An 18,313-nucleotide genomic window follows, 5' to 3' on the forward strand; every position below is an offset into this window, starting at 1 on the left:
AGACCATGGGGAGGCAATACAACAGTTTTGCTGCACGAAGGAGAAGTGCTGTGTCAAATCCAGTCTGTAGTGGGAAGTGATGCGTTGACTCCAAGACAGTTCTGGTCCGCGGGTCGTGCATCTGGATGACTTGCCACACAAGGTATGATGCGTGGAAATCTGGGATGCATCCGCGATGATGTGGCAGCGTTGAGCAGTGCTGCTTCAGTTTCTTCAGCAGCGATCCCTCGATGAGTCGGTTCTTGCAGCGGTGACAGGTGCTGCATTCGTTCGACACCGGCATGGCAAGGCATGGAGATTCTTCACACACAGAAGTTCTACGTCGGAAAAACAAACGCAAGAAGAGCGATGCACTGATTTTTTCAGTTCTTTAGGTTTCTTTACAGCTCCCAACAGCAGGAACAACCTCCAGGGGCACAGAACTGGAACAGGCACCGCCTGGAAGTTCAGAGCTCTCAGCAACTGAGTTCAGGGAAGCTGGGGGTAAAGTCTTTGTGTCCCTGAGATTTCAGAACAGGAGGCCAGCACACACAGGCCCTTGGAGATCTTCTTCAAGCAGGTTAAAAGCAAAGTTACAGTCCTTTCCTTGGCAGAAACCGAAACTGCAGGCCAACCTCCACACAACACACAGTAAAGGGGCAATACTCCCCCTCAAAGCTCTTCAGCTTTTTTCCTTGGCAAAGGTTCCGCTTGAGTACAGAAGTAATATAAAGTTCTGGGGCCTCATTTATGAAAAGTGACGCAACGCTGCGTGAAAACAGCGATGCGTCACTTTTTCCTGCGCACTCCTTGCGACATTCCTGATGCGTCATATTTAATGTATGGCGCATCATGTCGCAAGGAGTTACAGATACGTCAGTATTTCCGACGTATCTGTAAGCGCAAAAGTGACGCATTGCTGGAGTATGTCACAAAAGTGACGCAACTCCAGTAATACGTCCTTTCACATGGGGTAAGCCCCATGTGAAAGGGCTTGCGTCAGTCTTACGCCTGCTGTGAGGCAGGCGCAAGAGCGTCCTAAAAGTGACGCAGTGAAATCTCATAGATTTCACTGCGTCACTATTACGAGGCTTTTTGCGGGGGAACGCCCCCTCTGCATACATTATACCTGACGCAGGTATAATGTGGCGCAAGGGTTTAAAAAGTGACGCATCTACCTAGATGCGTCACTTTTTAAATATGGCGCAACGAGGCGCATTTTTTACACCGCTGGTGCGTCACAAAAAGTGACGCAACAACGGCGCAAAACTGACGCAAGGCCTCATAAATAAGGGCCCTGGGGTTTTAGGTCTAATTCTTATACCCCAAAATGTCTTTGTTCTCTGTGTGCAAGTGATGCTGAGCCCAGTCCAAACCATTTCTGTCCTCATTGGTGCAGTATGACCATGGGGGGAAGACAACATTGTGCAAGGGAGATAGGCCCTATTCAGGTATAAGGAAATACATTCCCACTCCTCTAAATTCAGCCTGGGGGCATTCATCTCAGCTCTGAGTCATCCAGGAAGGGCCAGGCACACCACAACTCCCCCCCAGTGGATGTCTACAGTGAATGCACATCCTCAGTCCCTGTCACTCCAAAACCAGACAGTCAATACACAAACAGGCAGAGGCACACAGAATGGTTAAACAAAAACAAGCCTACTTTCTAAAAGTGGCATTTTTAAACACACAATTTGAAAACCATCCTTACTAAAAGATGTGTTTTGAAATTCTGAGGTCAGAGAGCCTAAACTTTATTTCTCAATTTTTTCCCAATAGGAAGTTGTACTTGTACGATGTTACAATGTATTTCTCATTCAATCCCATGTACAGATAGCCTTTCAAAGGTGAAAACGAAATATGCAGTATTTCACTATCAAGACATGTTACACACACCAGTACATGTCCTACCTTTCACATGCACTGCACATTGCCCATCGGGGTCCCTTGGGCCTACCATAGGGGTGTGTTACATGTAAGAAAAGGAGGGTTAGGGCCTGGCAAGAGGTTGCACTTGCCAAGTCAACATAGCAGTTAAAAGACTGTGGACAGACACTGCAGTAGCAGGTCTGAGATACCACTTCAGGACTACTCATGTGGGTGGCACAATCAGTGCTGCATGCCCGCTAGTAGCATTTGATTTACAGGCCCCAGCACATTCAGTGCACTTTACCAGGGGCTTACCAGTACATCAAACATGGAAATCAAGGAGAACAAATTGTAAACACAATTTATACAGGAAGCACTTGCACTTTGACACTGATCAGCAGTGGCAAAGTGCCCAAAGCATCTAAGCCAGCAAAAACGAAATCCAGCACAACATCAAAATTACAAGAGGTAGAGGCAAAAATTCAGTGGAAACCATGCCAAATATGCCAAGTCTAAAACCAATATTACCCCCAGTCTGAATGGACTCAACTCACATTCCCCGTTGGTGGCTGGTTTTAACGTTTCCCGTCTCCTGTAAGCCGACAACATACTCTTACCATGCTAAGGTGGGCTGCAGAGGCTAATTAGTGAAACTGCCCAGTATTGCTTGAATCATGGGTTAAAAGTAATTTAAATAAAACAAAAACCTTGCTGGTGTCGCATAGTATAGAAAAACCACCAAAATGTTATCTAGAAGACCTAAGGTTAGAGACAGTACAACAGTACAAATATCTGGGAGTTACATTTGATGCAAGATGTTCATTAAAGACACCCTGTATTGCGCTGCAAAGAAGAAACAAAGCATTAACTGTACCGTTTGCCTCACTCCTAAACACTCTTAGAGGCTTGTTCCTTAAACCACTATTACAAATTATGTCAGCTTTACACCCCTCATCTCTGATGTACGGCGTTAAGATCCTGAGGGGGAAAGCCAATCATTTAATAGATATGCTCATGGTAGGGACCTATAACTGAATATTTTAATTTGGCTATGACCCCTCATAGCACAGAACAATTATAGGTTCTGCTCTCTCACATGTCGCTTTTAATAGAGTGATTAACAGTACCAGCAAAAAATATGTTAACCCTGTTGGACAGAGAGATCGTAGCTGAAGATCCCATGCTTGGATGGTAATTGCATCATACGGCCAACTAAAACACCAGAATTATCTGGGCGGGTTCTGAATAAGGGTGGGCGAAATTTGCGAAATTGACTTTCGCAAATTATCGCGAAATTGCGCAAAATCTCTGCGAGCATGCGGAACTTTCGCAAAGATGCGGAGATTGCTTTTCCCGGACGTTCGTGAAGTGTTTTTGCGTCCTCGTGGGTTAATTTATCTCTAACTTTCCCTTGCGGTCGCTAATGGGCGCGGACATCTTTCTCGTGATGCTTATATCCTGTTCCGGGTCGGTAGACGTGTTCGCAATCGCAAACTCTCGCGGGTTAGCGCGAGCCGCTACCAACAATCCTACTTCTCGTTGCGCACGCGAACAGATAGGAAAACTCGTCGGCGAATGCAGGGACCCGGTAAGTCGCTACCACGCGGACAAGAATGCAGACAGAAAATGCTTCAGTTTCGCTGCAGATTGCGAAAGTTTTGACATTTTCGCGCTCTCCACGGAACGCAAAAATGTCCAAATATCGCAAATTCTGAGAGGGAAACGGAATTTGACGCACATCCTAGTTCTGAATGGTCTAAAAGCAAAGTTAAAGCTTATGAGACTCTGATTAGGCAATTTCTAATTTTGAGGCAATTTGCCAGTTTGGAAAAGGCTGGGTAACACAATGGCATGTCATCTCTGTAACTACTACAGAGAAGACACTAGTCATATAGTTTGTAGTTGTCCAGCGTTAAGGAAGGATAAATTAGCTAAATTCGGAAAAAAAAGATTTTCGATGTTTTTATGCTATTTCCCCAAGATTATAGTCAGAGTAATGATATACCCCAATAGTAGGGTTCCCTGCCTTAAAATTGCTCAAGTGGTTTGCTTTATGTGGAAAAAAAAACAATCTCACTGGGTCATTTAAGTTTTTTATTTAAAGAATTGTGATGATATTTATAAAATTGCCACATAGCACTTTAAAACCCTTAAGAAAAGAAAGTGGGCAAAACAGATGCCTGGTAATCAACAGAATAATCTCTTCATTTTTGATTGCAATTATTAATTAGGTTGGTCTAATCTGTGTCTATTATTGAATAAAATGCTAATAGAGGATTTCAGCAAGGCAGTTTGCACTTTGTAGATTGTTATGCACCAACTTAATTGTGGAATAATCTACAACTGTGTATATAGGAAACTTAAGGGGTATATTAGCAAGAACCTTGTTAAAATATTGTCGTTTTAGCGGCAGAAAACTGCTGCTAAAATGGCGATAATGGGCTTTCTAATATGTGTTATAGAATTCCAACAGAATGCCATGTTAGATGTCCTGCATATTCTTCAAAATGATCATTTGAGAGTACAACACTTAAGCCTTAACCCTACTTGATCTAACGTAGATTGATTAAGGGATGTTATTGTTTGCCTCAATCATTTCATTGTTTCTTCAGTGCCAGCCCTTCCTACTACTTGTGCATCTCTGAATATCAATTAGGAGCTCACTACTTACCTAATCACACAAATGAGTTATAGTTACAATGTTTACCACCTGTACCTGGCACATTCTTCTTTATATTTCAATTTGCTCATCAACTTCAATTTTTTTTGTTATGCCACACATTTTATTGTTCCACATCATCATCAATTTGGAAGGCAATCTCAACTGGACCTTCATGTCCAGCTTCTTTAATGAATCCATTCTTTTTTCCTAAAGCCTACTGTCTTTCATACGTGAGGTGGAAAATGTCTAATCTTACAGTTAAAGTTCTTAATAGACATCGCTGTTATATATGTGGTGCTCTTGCTAAAATGTCTTCTTTAAATGAATATGTTAAATGAATATGTTATAGGATGCAAGTATTTTTGTGGGCTTAATATTATTATGATTCAACTTAAAGGAATCTTGAATTTCCTATTTGAATTTCCCTTTGATTTTTTCATTCCATATCCACATCAAATCTCCTTTAAACACCCTATCCTTTCGAAAATGTATCACAAAGGATTTCGCGGCTGGTTAAAATATTGGCAGTAAGGATATTCCATTTCAATGCTGTTGGAGTACCCTTACCACCAAGATGATGATCATCCAACCGAACTTAGATGCGCTTGGACCATATGTGTAACCATGACAAAGAATACTAAAGGCTAACCTCTATGTCCATCCATCTAAATTAGATGGGCAGACATAGAGGTCAGTTTTCATTGCCTGCACTGCCATGAAATCCCTTATGATAAAGGGCAGTGAAAACTGTCTAATGCCCCCTTTACCATAAAATATAACTCCTATGGTAAGGCATCATTTTTTTAAATTTTATATATCACTTTAGGGATTTATTTATGAAAATAATATAACTATGTTTGAGGCCTTACTCCCTCTTGCCAATGGAGCCATGTGCCAAACTTTAAGAAGCATCATTTATAAATGTGGCGGGCAGAGTACAAACACTCACTTACATCTGTTGCAGAATATTACATTCAATACTATTATTCAACACCCCGTGTTTCTCTTTTAGGTTACCTCCTAATCTTTCTTTTTAGTCATAAGTAACTTTTCGACTAGTTATAAAATCCGTCTTAGAACTTTACAGCTCTTGTGACTTCTGCGGCTCTCCACCTGCACTCATATCTGCTTTTATTCTAGTGACTCATATTTTAAAGCAGGTTGTTTTAAAAGATACCACTTTAAACTTATTTTATTGACTTCTTTTTCCTGTTATGATCTTAAAGTACAACTTCAGGAATGGTCTATGTCTAAGGATATCATTTGACATTTGCTGTTCTTGTCACTTTTGGGATTCTTACTTGTTACCTTGATGTCTATTTTTTTGATTCTGTACCATTGATATTGTTATTGGTCATTGCTAAGTTATTTTGAATAATTCTTCTGGCACATGAAAAGCATGTTAGTTTTAACTGTGATCTCTCCCTCCTAGTGTGTTTTTAATCCTTTACAGTACAGTTGGTACTGCCCCCTCTACTTCAGTTCGGTTTTTCTGAGAGGTCAAGGAATCTCACCTACTTTGAAGTCAGTAACCTCAAACATCGCTGTTCTCTCATGTTTTCCTTCTTTATAGTAATCAGGGGTAAGTCAGATGTTAATTCTTCCTCCTCGTGCTGACATTCGATACTTCACCATTCGCTAGGCAAATGGGGGGGGGGGGGAGTTTGAGGGGAAAAAACCCGGAAGGTGGGAAGACCTTCTGAACAATTAAGACAGACTAGGATATGCTCTCCCGGAGGTGAACAGCAAAATAAATAAAGTATCTGTCTGCCTACGCTGAGAGAGACTCATAGGCAGAATTACAGACTAGAGTATCTTGGGATGCAAGGGCCGAAAATTCCTTTCTTTTACATACAACCCTCACTCACTCCAGTATTGACATGCTTCATCAGTGGTTCACCCTGGCTGTTAAAAACTAGGATGGGCTGCGACAAACTGAGGAACATTGGACCATTGCACTTCTTAATTGCATCTCCCAAAAATTATTAGGTTAATTATGTTTAATTTGCCCATCCAACCCACGAATATAGGGCTACTTGGGCGTGGATGAGTCATTTTTAAGTAATAATGTTAACTACCGGTCATTAAAAAAGTATATATACAAAACCCCCTGTATTGGGGTCAAGCTCATCCTCAATTTTAGCTTCCTGGATGAATATGAGGATATAGCATGTCACTAACAGAGTTAGTGAGAGTTGTATATAAATGAAATGATTTCTCCTCCGTTGTATTTCATGACACCCAAGATGGTAATTCTGCCTGAGAGACTCTCTAATCATAGGCAGATTAATACTTAATTATTTGTATTTACCCTGGTTTTGCCAGAATGGAATCCTGCTTGTCTAGCAGCAGAAGCAGAACCGCATTGGTCCAGCTGAAGGCCATTCTGACCTACGTATGTTAACCTAACAAATATTATACCATAATTAATATGGTAATATGTTCTCATTCTCTACACTTCCAAAAGGAGGAAGAAAATCCCCCCCCCCCCCAGCCCCGGTACAAGAAAAAAAATTACATTCCCTAGGAAACCTCAGAAGTCGCACATGGTGTTTAAATGGAAGTAGCTGTTTGGAAGATGTCACATATGTTTCTTGTGATCCAGTGATGTGTTTACTTTACTAAAGACGCGGATAATGCCTGGGTTGTTCCCCTTATAGCCAGAATATATATCAATAATTAAATCAATCAGAGCAATCAATCAGAGCATTTGTAGAGTGCACTACATACCCGTGAGGGTCCCAAGGCGTGAGGGGAGGGGGGTGGTGCTACTGCTCGAAGAGCCAGGTCTTGAGGAGTCTTCTGAAGGTGAGTAGGTCTTGGGTCTGCCAGAGGTGGGTGGGGAGGGTGTTCAAGGTCTTGGTGGTGAGGTACAAGAAAGAACTGCCACCGAAGGTCGTTCGTTGGATGCGGGGGACAGTGGCGAGTGCGAGGCTGGCAGAGCAGAGCTGGCCGGTGGGGGTGTAGAAGCTGAGTCTGCTGTTCAGGTAGGCTGGTCCGGCGTTGTGGAGAGCTTTGTGTGCATAAGTGAGGAGCTTGAAGGGGATCCTCTTGACGACGGGGAGCCAGTGTAGGTCTCTCAGGTGGGGGGGGTGATGTGGTTGGGGCGAAGGACGTTGAGGGTCAGTCGGGCAGAGGCGTTTTGGATGCGTTGTAGTCTACGCAGGTGATTGGCTTGGATTCCTGCGTAGAGTGCATTGCCGTAGTTCACCCTGCTGCTGATGAGGGCCTGTGTCACTGTTCTTCTAGTTTTGGTGGGGATCCACTTGTAGATCTTGCAGAGCATGCGGAGGGTGTTCAAGCAGGTGGAGGAGACGGCACTGACCTGCTTAGAAATGGAGAGGGAGGAGTCGAGGATGAATCCTAGGTTGTATGCATGGTCAGTGGGTGTTGGCGCTGTTCCCAGTGTGGTCGGCCACCAGGAGTAGTTCCAGGCTGAGGGGGAAGGTCCGTGGATGAGGAGCTCCGTCTTGTCCTCATCCAGTCAGCGACAGCCTTCATTCCTCTGAGAAAATACATGCAGTCGTTGTGGATAACAAACTGAGGGGCATATTACCAAGCCCCTATTGCCAATACAACATCACTTTCAGTGACGTTGTTGTGGCGATAGGAGCCTCGCCTTATTCACATTCACATAATGTGGCTTGGAAGGGGGCCTTATTCACAATGCAGCGTTAAGTGAATAAGGCCCCCTTCCAAGCTGTGTTTGGCGTGAAAGGGGCGTGCAGTGGGTGTTGTGGTGGGCGTTCCAGCGCTACCAATGACGGCCCCGGGGAACATTCTTGGCCAATCCAGGAGCAGTGCTTTGGCCAGGGAGAGCAGGCCAGTGACGGTGACGCGCATGGCGCACCAGTGCCACCATCTCTCTCGGCGTGCAGGGGACGGTCGGACTGTGTATGTCGGCTGGCCTGGTGCGCTGCTCCCCCTTTGCCCATAATTTAATTATTAATACTGCAGTGCACTGGTCTGAAGCTGCCACCTGCCAGTGCTGAGTAGTGCCCCACACAGACTCTTGTCCGGTCCCGACTCCGTCTCCTGCTGGCCCTCTCCCAGGCCCAGCATCACGACTCACACGAGCCAAAACAGCATAGCCATGGTCAGGACTGACCATGTGGTGGTCGTGTCGTACGTACACAGCAGCAGGTCGTGAGTGACTTGAGCAGTCAATCAGTGCACGCACCGCCAGTGAGTCATTTAGAAGGCCGCTGGGCCTAGCTGCGAAAATAAATATAAAAATATATATTTCGGATCGGAATCGGATGCAGGTTGCATGCATGCTGCAAATTCGAATATTTGTAAATGAATCATCATGTGTTAATTAATATGTGTAATGTTCATCACTGAGTCAGGCCTAATGTTGTAAATGACTGAGGCGGAGGCGGGGGGGTGACCGCCTTGACGGGTGAGGTGAATCATTCATTTATTATCTGTTATAACTTATCTCCTCCTGACTCTACTCCAGACCGAGCCCGTCCTCATGGTCGGCAGGAGAGTGGCGTAAAAACACTGTCACCTACTAGTGAGCAGGAGCTGGGTAGCAGGCCATGCAGCACTGTAAGGGGTGAGGTGATGCCCTGTGTCCGAGACTCCGAGTGAGGGGGACGGTTTGGATGGTAGTGGCACGGGCGGGGCGGGTCTGGAAGCACAAAGAGAGTGTGCTGTACTCTGCTGGGACGGGTTTTTCCGCCTGCACCGGGTTTAAATACCTAGGCGAATATTAGGCCGTGCTTACCCAAGCACATATGCCCCAAAATGGCCTTCCGTGGACCAAGGGGGAGCGTTACCATAAAAGGGGCTTTATTTCATCACTTCGAGTGGCTGCAGGGGAGAGCCCAGAGGCCGGGGCGCGAGCCCGAGCAGATGGGCCTCATACAATTCTGCACTTTTTCGTAAACAAAGCCGAAGCGCGGCCTTATACGATGTAGAAGCAGCGGGGCCTCCAGCAACAGTGGCAAGGTGGGAAGAGGGGTTGTGGGAAGTTGAGGGGGGGGGACATGCCATCAACTATACAATATGGTAGGAAAAGGGAGGGGGGGCGGCATTTTTCAATTCTCACCTAGGGCGGCACAACACCTAGAAACGGCCCTGAATTCAGGTGTTACATCTGCCTGGGCTTGTTTCATACACATCTAGCAGAAGAATATGTATGTTTGACTGTTGCATAGTGTACATTGTGCAATTCTGGCAGAGGAACACTGTACAGGGTAAACTTCAAGGATACCGTTAACAAGCGATTCGAAAGGTAGCTGGGTTGTGGATGGTTGTCACATTATTATGAGGTGTTCCTTAAAGAGGTGGAAGCCTGGTCCACTGCTGAGGAATGGTGCACAGGGTCAAATAGAAAGGATACAGACAACAGGTGATTTGCTAGAAAGCTGGTTTGAGGACGTTGACTGTATTATGATGTAGTGCTGTTTAAAGAGGTACACCTCAAATTCTTTCCTGATTTGGTGCACAATTAGCCAGTCCTGATGACTACGAGAACGTTGTTCCAGATTTTGGGTCACCATAAGGTTGGCAATGGATCACTAAACACTCCATAAAACAATGCACAGCAAGTTGAAACAGGTGGGTTATTGAAAGGAGGTGTGAAGGCCTAAGACAAAAGCAGGGTTCAAGTTCGTGGATTGGAGGTAATTCTCAGTATTTTAGTGGCAGCACAGTAGCCTCAGGTTATAACCTGTTTGCAAGGGGGAAAATATATGATACTCTTCTGACTTAACTTTATTAAGATGTCAAGCCCAGGCATTAAATATTTTTGATCCAAAACAGAGTCCAAGTACTAGACATACCAGCATTGGCATTCACAAATGAATGAATGACTGACTGACTGACTGATGGCATTTGTAAAGTGCACTACTGCCGAGGCGTAGTGGCACTGGGGTGAGGACACTGAGGCTTAACAACTAACACATATGGGTTGGGAAAAAAGCCATGTTTTAATTTCTTTCTTAAAAACCGATCTATTAGGTAATCTTCTCAAATGTACAGGTAGTGTGTTCCAGATTTTGGATTCTAGAAAGGAAAACCATTACAAACATCTTACTCTTTTTATCTTGGGGAGTTTTACTAGGCCAAGGGTAGCTGACCTTTAAGGCTGCAGAGGAAGGTAATGTGAGAACAAGGATTGCACATCCTCAGTCCCACCACCAAACAAGGCTTTGTGCACCAGGCAAAGCGTCTTAAAATCGATACGTCGTCATACTGGAAGCCAGTGAAGCTGTTTTATCGCTTTCGATGTAGGATGGTGTTTAGGTAACCCAAGCAGGATTCTGGCTGCCACGTTCTGAATGGATTGAAGTTTACCAAGTTGGGCAGGGCCTGCTCCCAAATAAAGAGCGTTACAATAATCGATTCTAGACAAAATGGTGGCTACTACCACTGTTTTCCTCAAGGAGAAGGGGATGTAAGGAAGAATCTTTCTCAAGCCCCTTAACATAAAAAAGGCATGCAGAAGAAACTTGATTAATGTGCGAGGCCTATGTGTGATTTTTGTAGAACATAAATCCAAGATTCCTAGCCTTAGTAACCGCCATGGGGCAGGTGCCGGCTGTAATAGGCCACCATAGCTGATTCCTAATTGAAGCTTTCAGACCAAACTCCAAGACCTCCGTTTTCTCAATGTTCAACTTCAAAAAGTTAGAACTCATCCAGGTCATCAAAGTTGTTCTCAAGAACTTTGGCAGCGAACGGTAGGCAGGAGATGGGACAATAGTTCTTTTCATCAAGTGGATCCAACTTGTTTTTTTCAGAAGGGGACGGATACAGGCTTTTTTCCATGCCTTGAGCAAATCTCCTGATAACAAAGTTTTGTTTAATACTGGAGATAATAAAATACTAATCTCCTCTGGAGCCAGATGTAGTATGTGCGGTGGACAGGGATCCTGGGGGGAGCCTGACTTGATGTTTAACAGCAGATCCGCCACTTTGTCCTCTGTCATTAATGTAAAATACGGCAGGCCATTGTGCTCAACCTTATGTTTAGATTGAACTGAGGCATTTCCTCCTGTATCCTTAGCCTATTTTTTCCAAGCCGTTATATACAGATTGAACCTTGCTTTGAAAGAAACCCGCTAATTTGTCCACAAATTTTTGATTTGGTGTAAAAATTACATCCTGCGGTCATTTCAACAAAGCAGAAACTGTTTGGAACAGATATTTTGGAGAGTTGGTGGCTTCTTGGATTTTGGTGGCTTCTTGGATTTTGGTAGTGTAATAAGCAGCTTTAGCCTGTATGATTGCGGCCTAGTATTCTTCAAGGGCAGCACAATATACTTTCTTATGTGCATCATCATATTGGGATCTCCAAATACGTTCTTTTTGCCTGCACTTAATTTTTACTAATTTAAGGTTAGCAGAGTACCAGGGAGACAAGACTTGTTGGGGTTTTATGGTCACTTCAGGTGCAACCTTATTTGCAGCTATATTTAACCAGTTGTGAAAATCTGTGACAGCTTGATTCGTGTCATTAGCGATTACCGGTCTGTCGCTAAGTGCCGACACAAAGTCAGATTTACTTACTGACTTCCAGGCACGATATTTGTCAATCAGAGGTCGAAGTCTCTGTCCACTGTTTGATGTTACAGGTGTGATGCTAAAATGCACTGACAAATGGTTGGACCAGGGCAAAGGACAGACCTTCCTAACCTATATGCGGGAGTTACTGGTACAGATACCATCTAGTGTGTGCCCTGCTATATGTGTGGTGTCAGCGACAATCTGATTTAGTTCAAAACTGGCTAATTTGTCTAATAAACATGCCATACCGAGTTATTGTTGTCTTCCAGATGGAAGTTAAAACCACCTAGTACAGCAAAGGAATCTGTATCTAAACAAGATTCCAGGTAGGGGTGGAGGGAGTTCAAGAAAGACAATCTAGGGCCAGGGAGTCTATAAATTAATAGACCTGGAAATACTTCTGCGTTGTTGATTTTTATAGTAAAAGACATTGCTTCCATGTCTAATGTAGACTCTGGAGTGAATCTGACTATATAATCAGAGCGATGGATTATGGCAATTCCTCCACCTCTTGCCCCCATTCTTGCCCCCCATTCTTGCCCCCATTCTGTCAGAGTTTTCAACAATGTATCCCGCTGGAATTGCTAAATGCCAGTCAGGGTCACTGTTCTCATTTGCCCATGTTTCCGTGAAAAAAACAAATCTGGGTTTTCTACCTGATCAGATAGTCTAGCTGGAATTTATGTTTCACCATCGACCTGGTGTTAAGCAGAATGCACTTAACGCCTTCAGCGCTGCACGAATTCCGCTGCGGTGCTGAAGGTTCTAAAGAACCTATGGAACCATGACGGAACGGTTCCATCATGAGCACAGGCCAACCGACGCTCATGACGGAACCGTTCCGTCATGAGCATGGAAGGGGTTAATAGGTTTAGGATTGTTGTTAGTTGGTGCAAAACTGTGCCGTGCTTCATAAGAGTCATTATTCTCATACCAAACCTTAGTGTTACTTATGTTGGAGAGATTTCGTTCAACAGTATTCATGGTGGTTGAGAGAGATGCCACCCATCCACACAGATTGCAGCACACAGACAATGGAGAAGTTAAGTTCAACAATAGTTTATGTGAAGCACATATATCTGAGTTAAGACTATGAAGTTGCTTAGGTGAATAAAAAAACAGAGGAAAGAGGGCAGGGGTTCTGGCCCTGGGTGTGTTTTGGGCACTGACGGGGGCAAATGGGCTTGCCTTTGGCGCACCTTCGGCACGCCGTCGGCGTGCCTGCTGCGCGGACGCTGCATCCGCCCTGATATAGGAAGTGAGGGAGGGATACCTAGTGGCTTCAACAACTAGACCGCTAATCTTCAGGCGGGTCCGCTTCAAAGACGGGCACCACGTTACCATTCGAGTTGTGTTACAAAAATGCAGCAACAGTGATTAGAAGTTAAAATGCCCAAAAGCATTGAAGGAAATAATATCAGTTTAAAAGAGGAGACCCATCATACGCCAGTAGCGCTGTTTAAGTCCCTACTGACTAATGACTGCGCTGTATCAAATTGCTGCACAAGGGACTCCGGGGATCAGTGACATAATAAACTGTTACTGAAAAGGGAAAAAAGGGATATTTTAAAGAAAAAAAAGAAAGATGGTGTGACACCATGGGGCATATTCTCGAGAACGTGTGATAACCATCGCAAAAGTTACTTAACGCAACTTCCAACATGGCAGTCTATCGCGGGAAAATGACTTTGTGTTAACCAAGCATTCTCAACACGGTGGTACCATGCGATAGTCACCAGATAACGTGTCAAATGTGTGCATTAAAATCAACACCAGGCTGCAAAAATGCAAAACACGAACACAAGAAATCTTCCATTGAAGCCAATTGCGGTACAAAAAGCACCAAACACCAGCGACCGGCCTGCAAATCCCACGCGTCTGAAAGAAAAAAGAATCATAAAAGCAGAGTTAATAAATGGTGAAATGACAACGTGCTAGCAAAACCCCACAGCTGTGACGCACAACAAATGACCATTGTCCAAATCAGATATGCAACTTCCCACTAACAACCACAATGTACATCAACATGCATTCAGTATGTAACCAGCGCCAATGCGGAAACAAACAGGGTACACACCGTGAAAATGCATCTCCCCCTCACATTGCAGAGGGACAAACAACACCCTCTGCACACCGACGTGCCATGTCCATGATCAAACAAGAATGAAAGCACGGACTAATGTAGGGGCAGTGACTTCCCCTTACGTGCATGTTGCTCATGTCGTGGGACTTGAGACACAGGGTGCATCCCGGCATCATGGCGGCACATATCAGAGCACAAAAGAATCTCAGTTGTCACATTTAGGCCACATATGACTGCCAAAATGGAATGATTTGGAACACATGTGAAACACCAAAGAGGGGGATACCTAAACAACTGTGACTCACAGAACTGGCAGTTTGAATATGTGACACCATAAACAGCCTCACTGCACAGAGGTGACACACCCACCATCCATTAACAAATCTCTCAATTGACAGCACAACATGTCGCTCCCACACTTGTCTGAGTGAAGTGCCTGTACTGATGAGTGACATACACGCAGGGTATGTGTATCGGAATGCTTTTATTAGCACATGCAGTTCTTGTGATCAGTCAATGTCTTGTGCCATGACTGCGAAGGACCCACACAATGTGACGTCAACCAGTGAAGAAATTGTCAATGATGTAGTCACTACGGGCTATTCCTGCTGCGGCTGCAGTGGGGTGTGGTCCACCTGCCTCATCTTCATCATTATCGTCCGGTGCATGGCACTAGTGTCCATGGGGCCTTTCTGGGTACACATATGTTGTGCAACACACAACATGCAATGATCTTCTTGCATATGAGGTCTGAGCTGTACAGGAGCTTACCACCTGTGACATCCAGGCACCTGAAACGAGACTTCATCACGCCAAATGGGCGCTCCACGATGCCCCTGGTGCATTTGTTGGCCACATTGTACTGCCTCTGGGCCTGTGTGTTTGGGGCTCGGAGGGGTATCATCATCCAAGCGCAGATTGCATATCCTTGGTCACCTGTGACAGTGCAGAGAGACATGAGTCATGACTTTGTACTGCATGATGTGTTGGCAGGCTCACTGGTTCATTGGTGTGTGATATGTGTGACCTAGTGATTCCTGAATGACATGTGCTGCGTGTTGCACATGAGCTGCATTACTGTGTACTACGTAGCCTCACTGCTGCACCTACCCCTGAGCACATTCACTAGTGAGCGCAGCGCATTACATCAAATGCACAATTATGGCACACCATTGAAATGCCTGTCTGCGCATGCCTACAAGCCTGAGTACAACACAGTGATGATGCTGTGCAGAATGTGGCCAGCCACGTCTTTGTAGGCCCATTGCAAGGGAGAGATGACACAGATGTGGAGCATCTGTCTGGCTGAACTCAACATGCAGTTGAGGGAACATCTGTGGCTCATGCTGTGCTAATAGTGACACAAACAACAGTTGGCATGTGTAATCCCTGACCACAGGCATGCATGCCCTTTCCCATGTGCACCTTTGGATGACCACGCACACCGGGGGCATGCCACATAGCATTATTGTCCATTGCAGGACGTGTGGCGCAGACACTACAACACTGACACATGCATCAGCCACATCCTTGGCAAGGCCATGCTGAACCACACCCAGATCCACGTGCGGAGAAGCCACACGCCTACGCAGTACGGTCATACATCTGTCCACCCTGCTTACTCACTATGAAGATATGACATGGTTACATGTCCCAGGTCTACACCACTTCCTGCAGTGACATGGTTTCATACGCTGTACCAAGTACACAGCACAATGTAATGTGGAATGGCCACGATACCACATGCATACCTAATGACCGCATGGACACACCAAGTGACTATGTGGGACTGGCTACGGGCACGCCCACCTGGCCCCTTTTATTGCCAGGGTTGCATCTCCAGTAACGCCTGTGCTGGATCACTGTTGGGTAGTGTAAGCCACCACTCAGGGGGTTGGGTGGTGCTGGCAACAACCACAACATTGAGCAGACAAGGTACGGACATCATGTGTCCCTGACTTGAGCAGCACAGATTTTGTGGCCTCGGATGCGCAGTGGCCGTCACAGGCACTCCGCCAAGGGACTGTGACTTGCGGTGCACTGAGGCAGGGCCACGTAAGCTGAGCATCTACTCATCAATGTCTAAGGGGAATATCGTGGAGAGTTGCGAAGGACAGTGGAAGGTGTCCCTCCAGGGCATGATGCAAGCAGGAACAGGCAAATTGCAAAGTTGCATGCTACGGACTCCACTTTTCCACCTTGTCAGTATCAGATACATGTCGAGAATGACAACTTCCAGCATGTGCTGCACAGAGTCAGTGGCACCAGTGCAGTTGTTGGTGGAGTTCCATCACCTCCGTAAAGGTGACCCTTGTTTCCTCTGGACTGAAGCACGTCTTCCTCGTTCTCCTCTCCTTGCATCCAGTGATGTGAACACTGCCATGAAGATATAAAGACACAGTTCCAAAATGCGACCTAGTTGGCCGCAGTGTTGGGCAGAGGCTGCGGTCAGTGTGGGTTAACTGCTCTCCAGCCATCTCCTCCTGTATCTCTACCGCACGATGTTGGAATGGCATTTGTATCAGATTTGTGGGTAACATGAATAGTGGCACCAGAGCTGAGCGTGTGTTTAGCCAGCGAAGCTGTTGTGTCCTGTTGGTGATGGACTGCATTGGATTGATGTGAGGTCTGCAGGACTGCAGTGTAGGCCGAAGGCCGCAGTCAGGAAGTGCCCACAGACACGTTTGGTGCGAGTCCTATGCACAGCCTTAGTGGCACCACATTGAAGGGATTATAGTGACATAACCTCAGCCTTAAATAATGTACTCTGCCATGGTGTAATCTAGACTCAGTTCCAAATATGTTTTCTACTTGTCCACTGTGTATGCCGGTAGAGTACGTCAATGAGAATGGAGTAGTGCTGGCCTGTGTCATGGAGGATGTGATGGATCGAGGAGGCTGCCAACGTCGTGGGTTGTGGGCCGTGGGCCGCGGGCCTGGAGCTTGCACAGGCACATGGTGGGCCCACTCCAACACACACCAGTGTTGGCAGTTGGGCATTGAGGCCTGGGTGCACTGGGGCAGGCAAGACGGGATCGGGGCCCAGTGTCACGGGGTGCAGGAGGCACCCAGGATCGCAGGCAACACTGCTTATGGTGACGGTGTGGGACTTGCGGTGGGTGAGAGGTGCCACCCTTGCAGAGACATTGGGCCTTCTTTAAGAGAACCACTTCTAGAGCTACATGCTTTTTATTCACACCCCTGTGCTGTCCTGGTGTACGCTGGGCCAGCCCACTCCGCACACACTTACAGGGGGGAAGTAACAAGCTACTTTTCCGCAATCTTCCCCACTAGCTGGGGCGACATGGTTGCATCCACGGTCCTCAACACTCCAAACACCAGCATGTGTTTCGACATGGATATGTGTTTGGTCTGCATACTGCAATCTGTCCAGCATATCCACACCACACTTGGCATTGTGTACATTCTCATTCATAGGCCACTTGCCCCCTTCGCACATGCCTGGTTCTCACCTCTCCCCAAAATCTGCTATTGTGTGGCAGAGATGCCATGCCATTGATGGCTTGTGTACATGGCTAGTGCAGGTTTCCACAGTAAGTTGTGCTGTTGTGCCTGGTGGGTGGGCATGTTGCTTGGCTTGTTGTATGTGAGTTTGTAAAGTGTGCATTTCCAGAGTTGTGAGTTGTATGATTGTTGAGTTGAGGTGTGTGGTATGTTCATTTGGTACTTACCAATGAGCAGGGCATTGTCGTAGGTGCCATCCTGGAAGTGCTGATAGATGATGGACTGTCGGATGATGGAGGAATTATGCGCACTGCCTGGGTAGTTGGCGGTGACATTGGTGAAGAGTCCCCGGCGGTCCACTATTGCCTGCACATTGATGGAATGAGTGGGCTTTCTGTTGCGGTAATTGTGTGAAGTGTCAGCAGGGTGAAGTGTACACAGGATGCTTTCTATTGCCCCAAAAACATGCGGGAATCCTGCTATGGCGTAAGAACCTAGCTTGGTCTTCAGTTGTACCTGTGTGGTGTGGGGGAAGTTTATGTACTGGGGTACCAAGCTGATGATGGCATCCAGGACAGGTTTGAGGAACTTTGATAGGGCTGGCTGTAAGACTCTTCCTACTCTGGCTGTTGTTGGTTGGAAGGTACCAAAGGCCAACAGATGCAGCACAGCCAGTAGCTTTGTCTGCGGAGGGATGTTGATTGTCCGCTGTGTTGGTACTGTCAGCCTGTGGGCAA

Source organism: Lissotriton vulgaris, chromosome 6 (genome assembly GCF_964263255.1).
Source record: "Lissotriton vulgaris chromosome 6, aLisVul1.2, whole genome shotgun sequence".
Classification (NCBI taxonomy): domain Eukaryota; kingdom Metazoa; phylum Chordata; class Amphibia; order Caudata; family Salamandridae; genus Lissotriton; species Lissotriton vulgaris.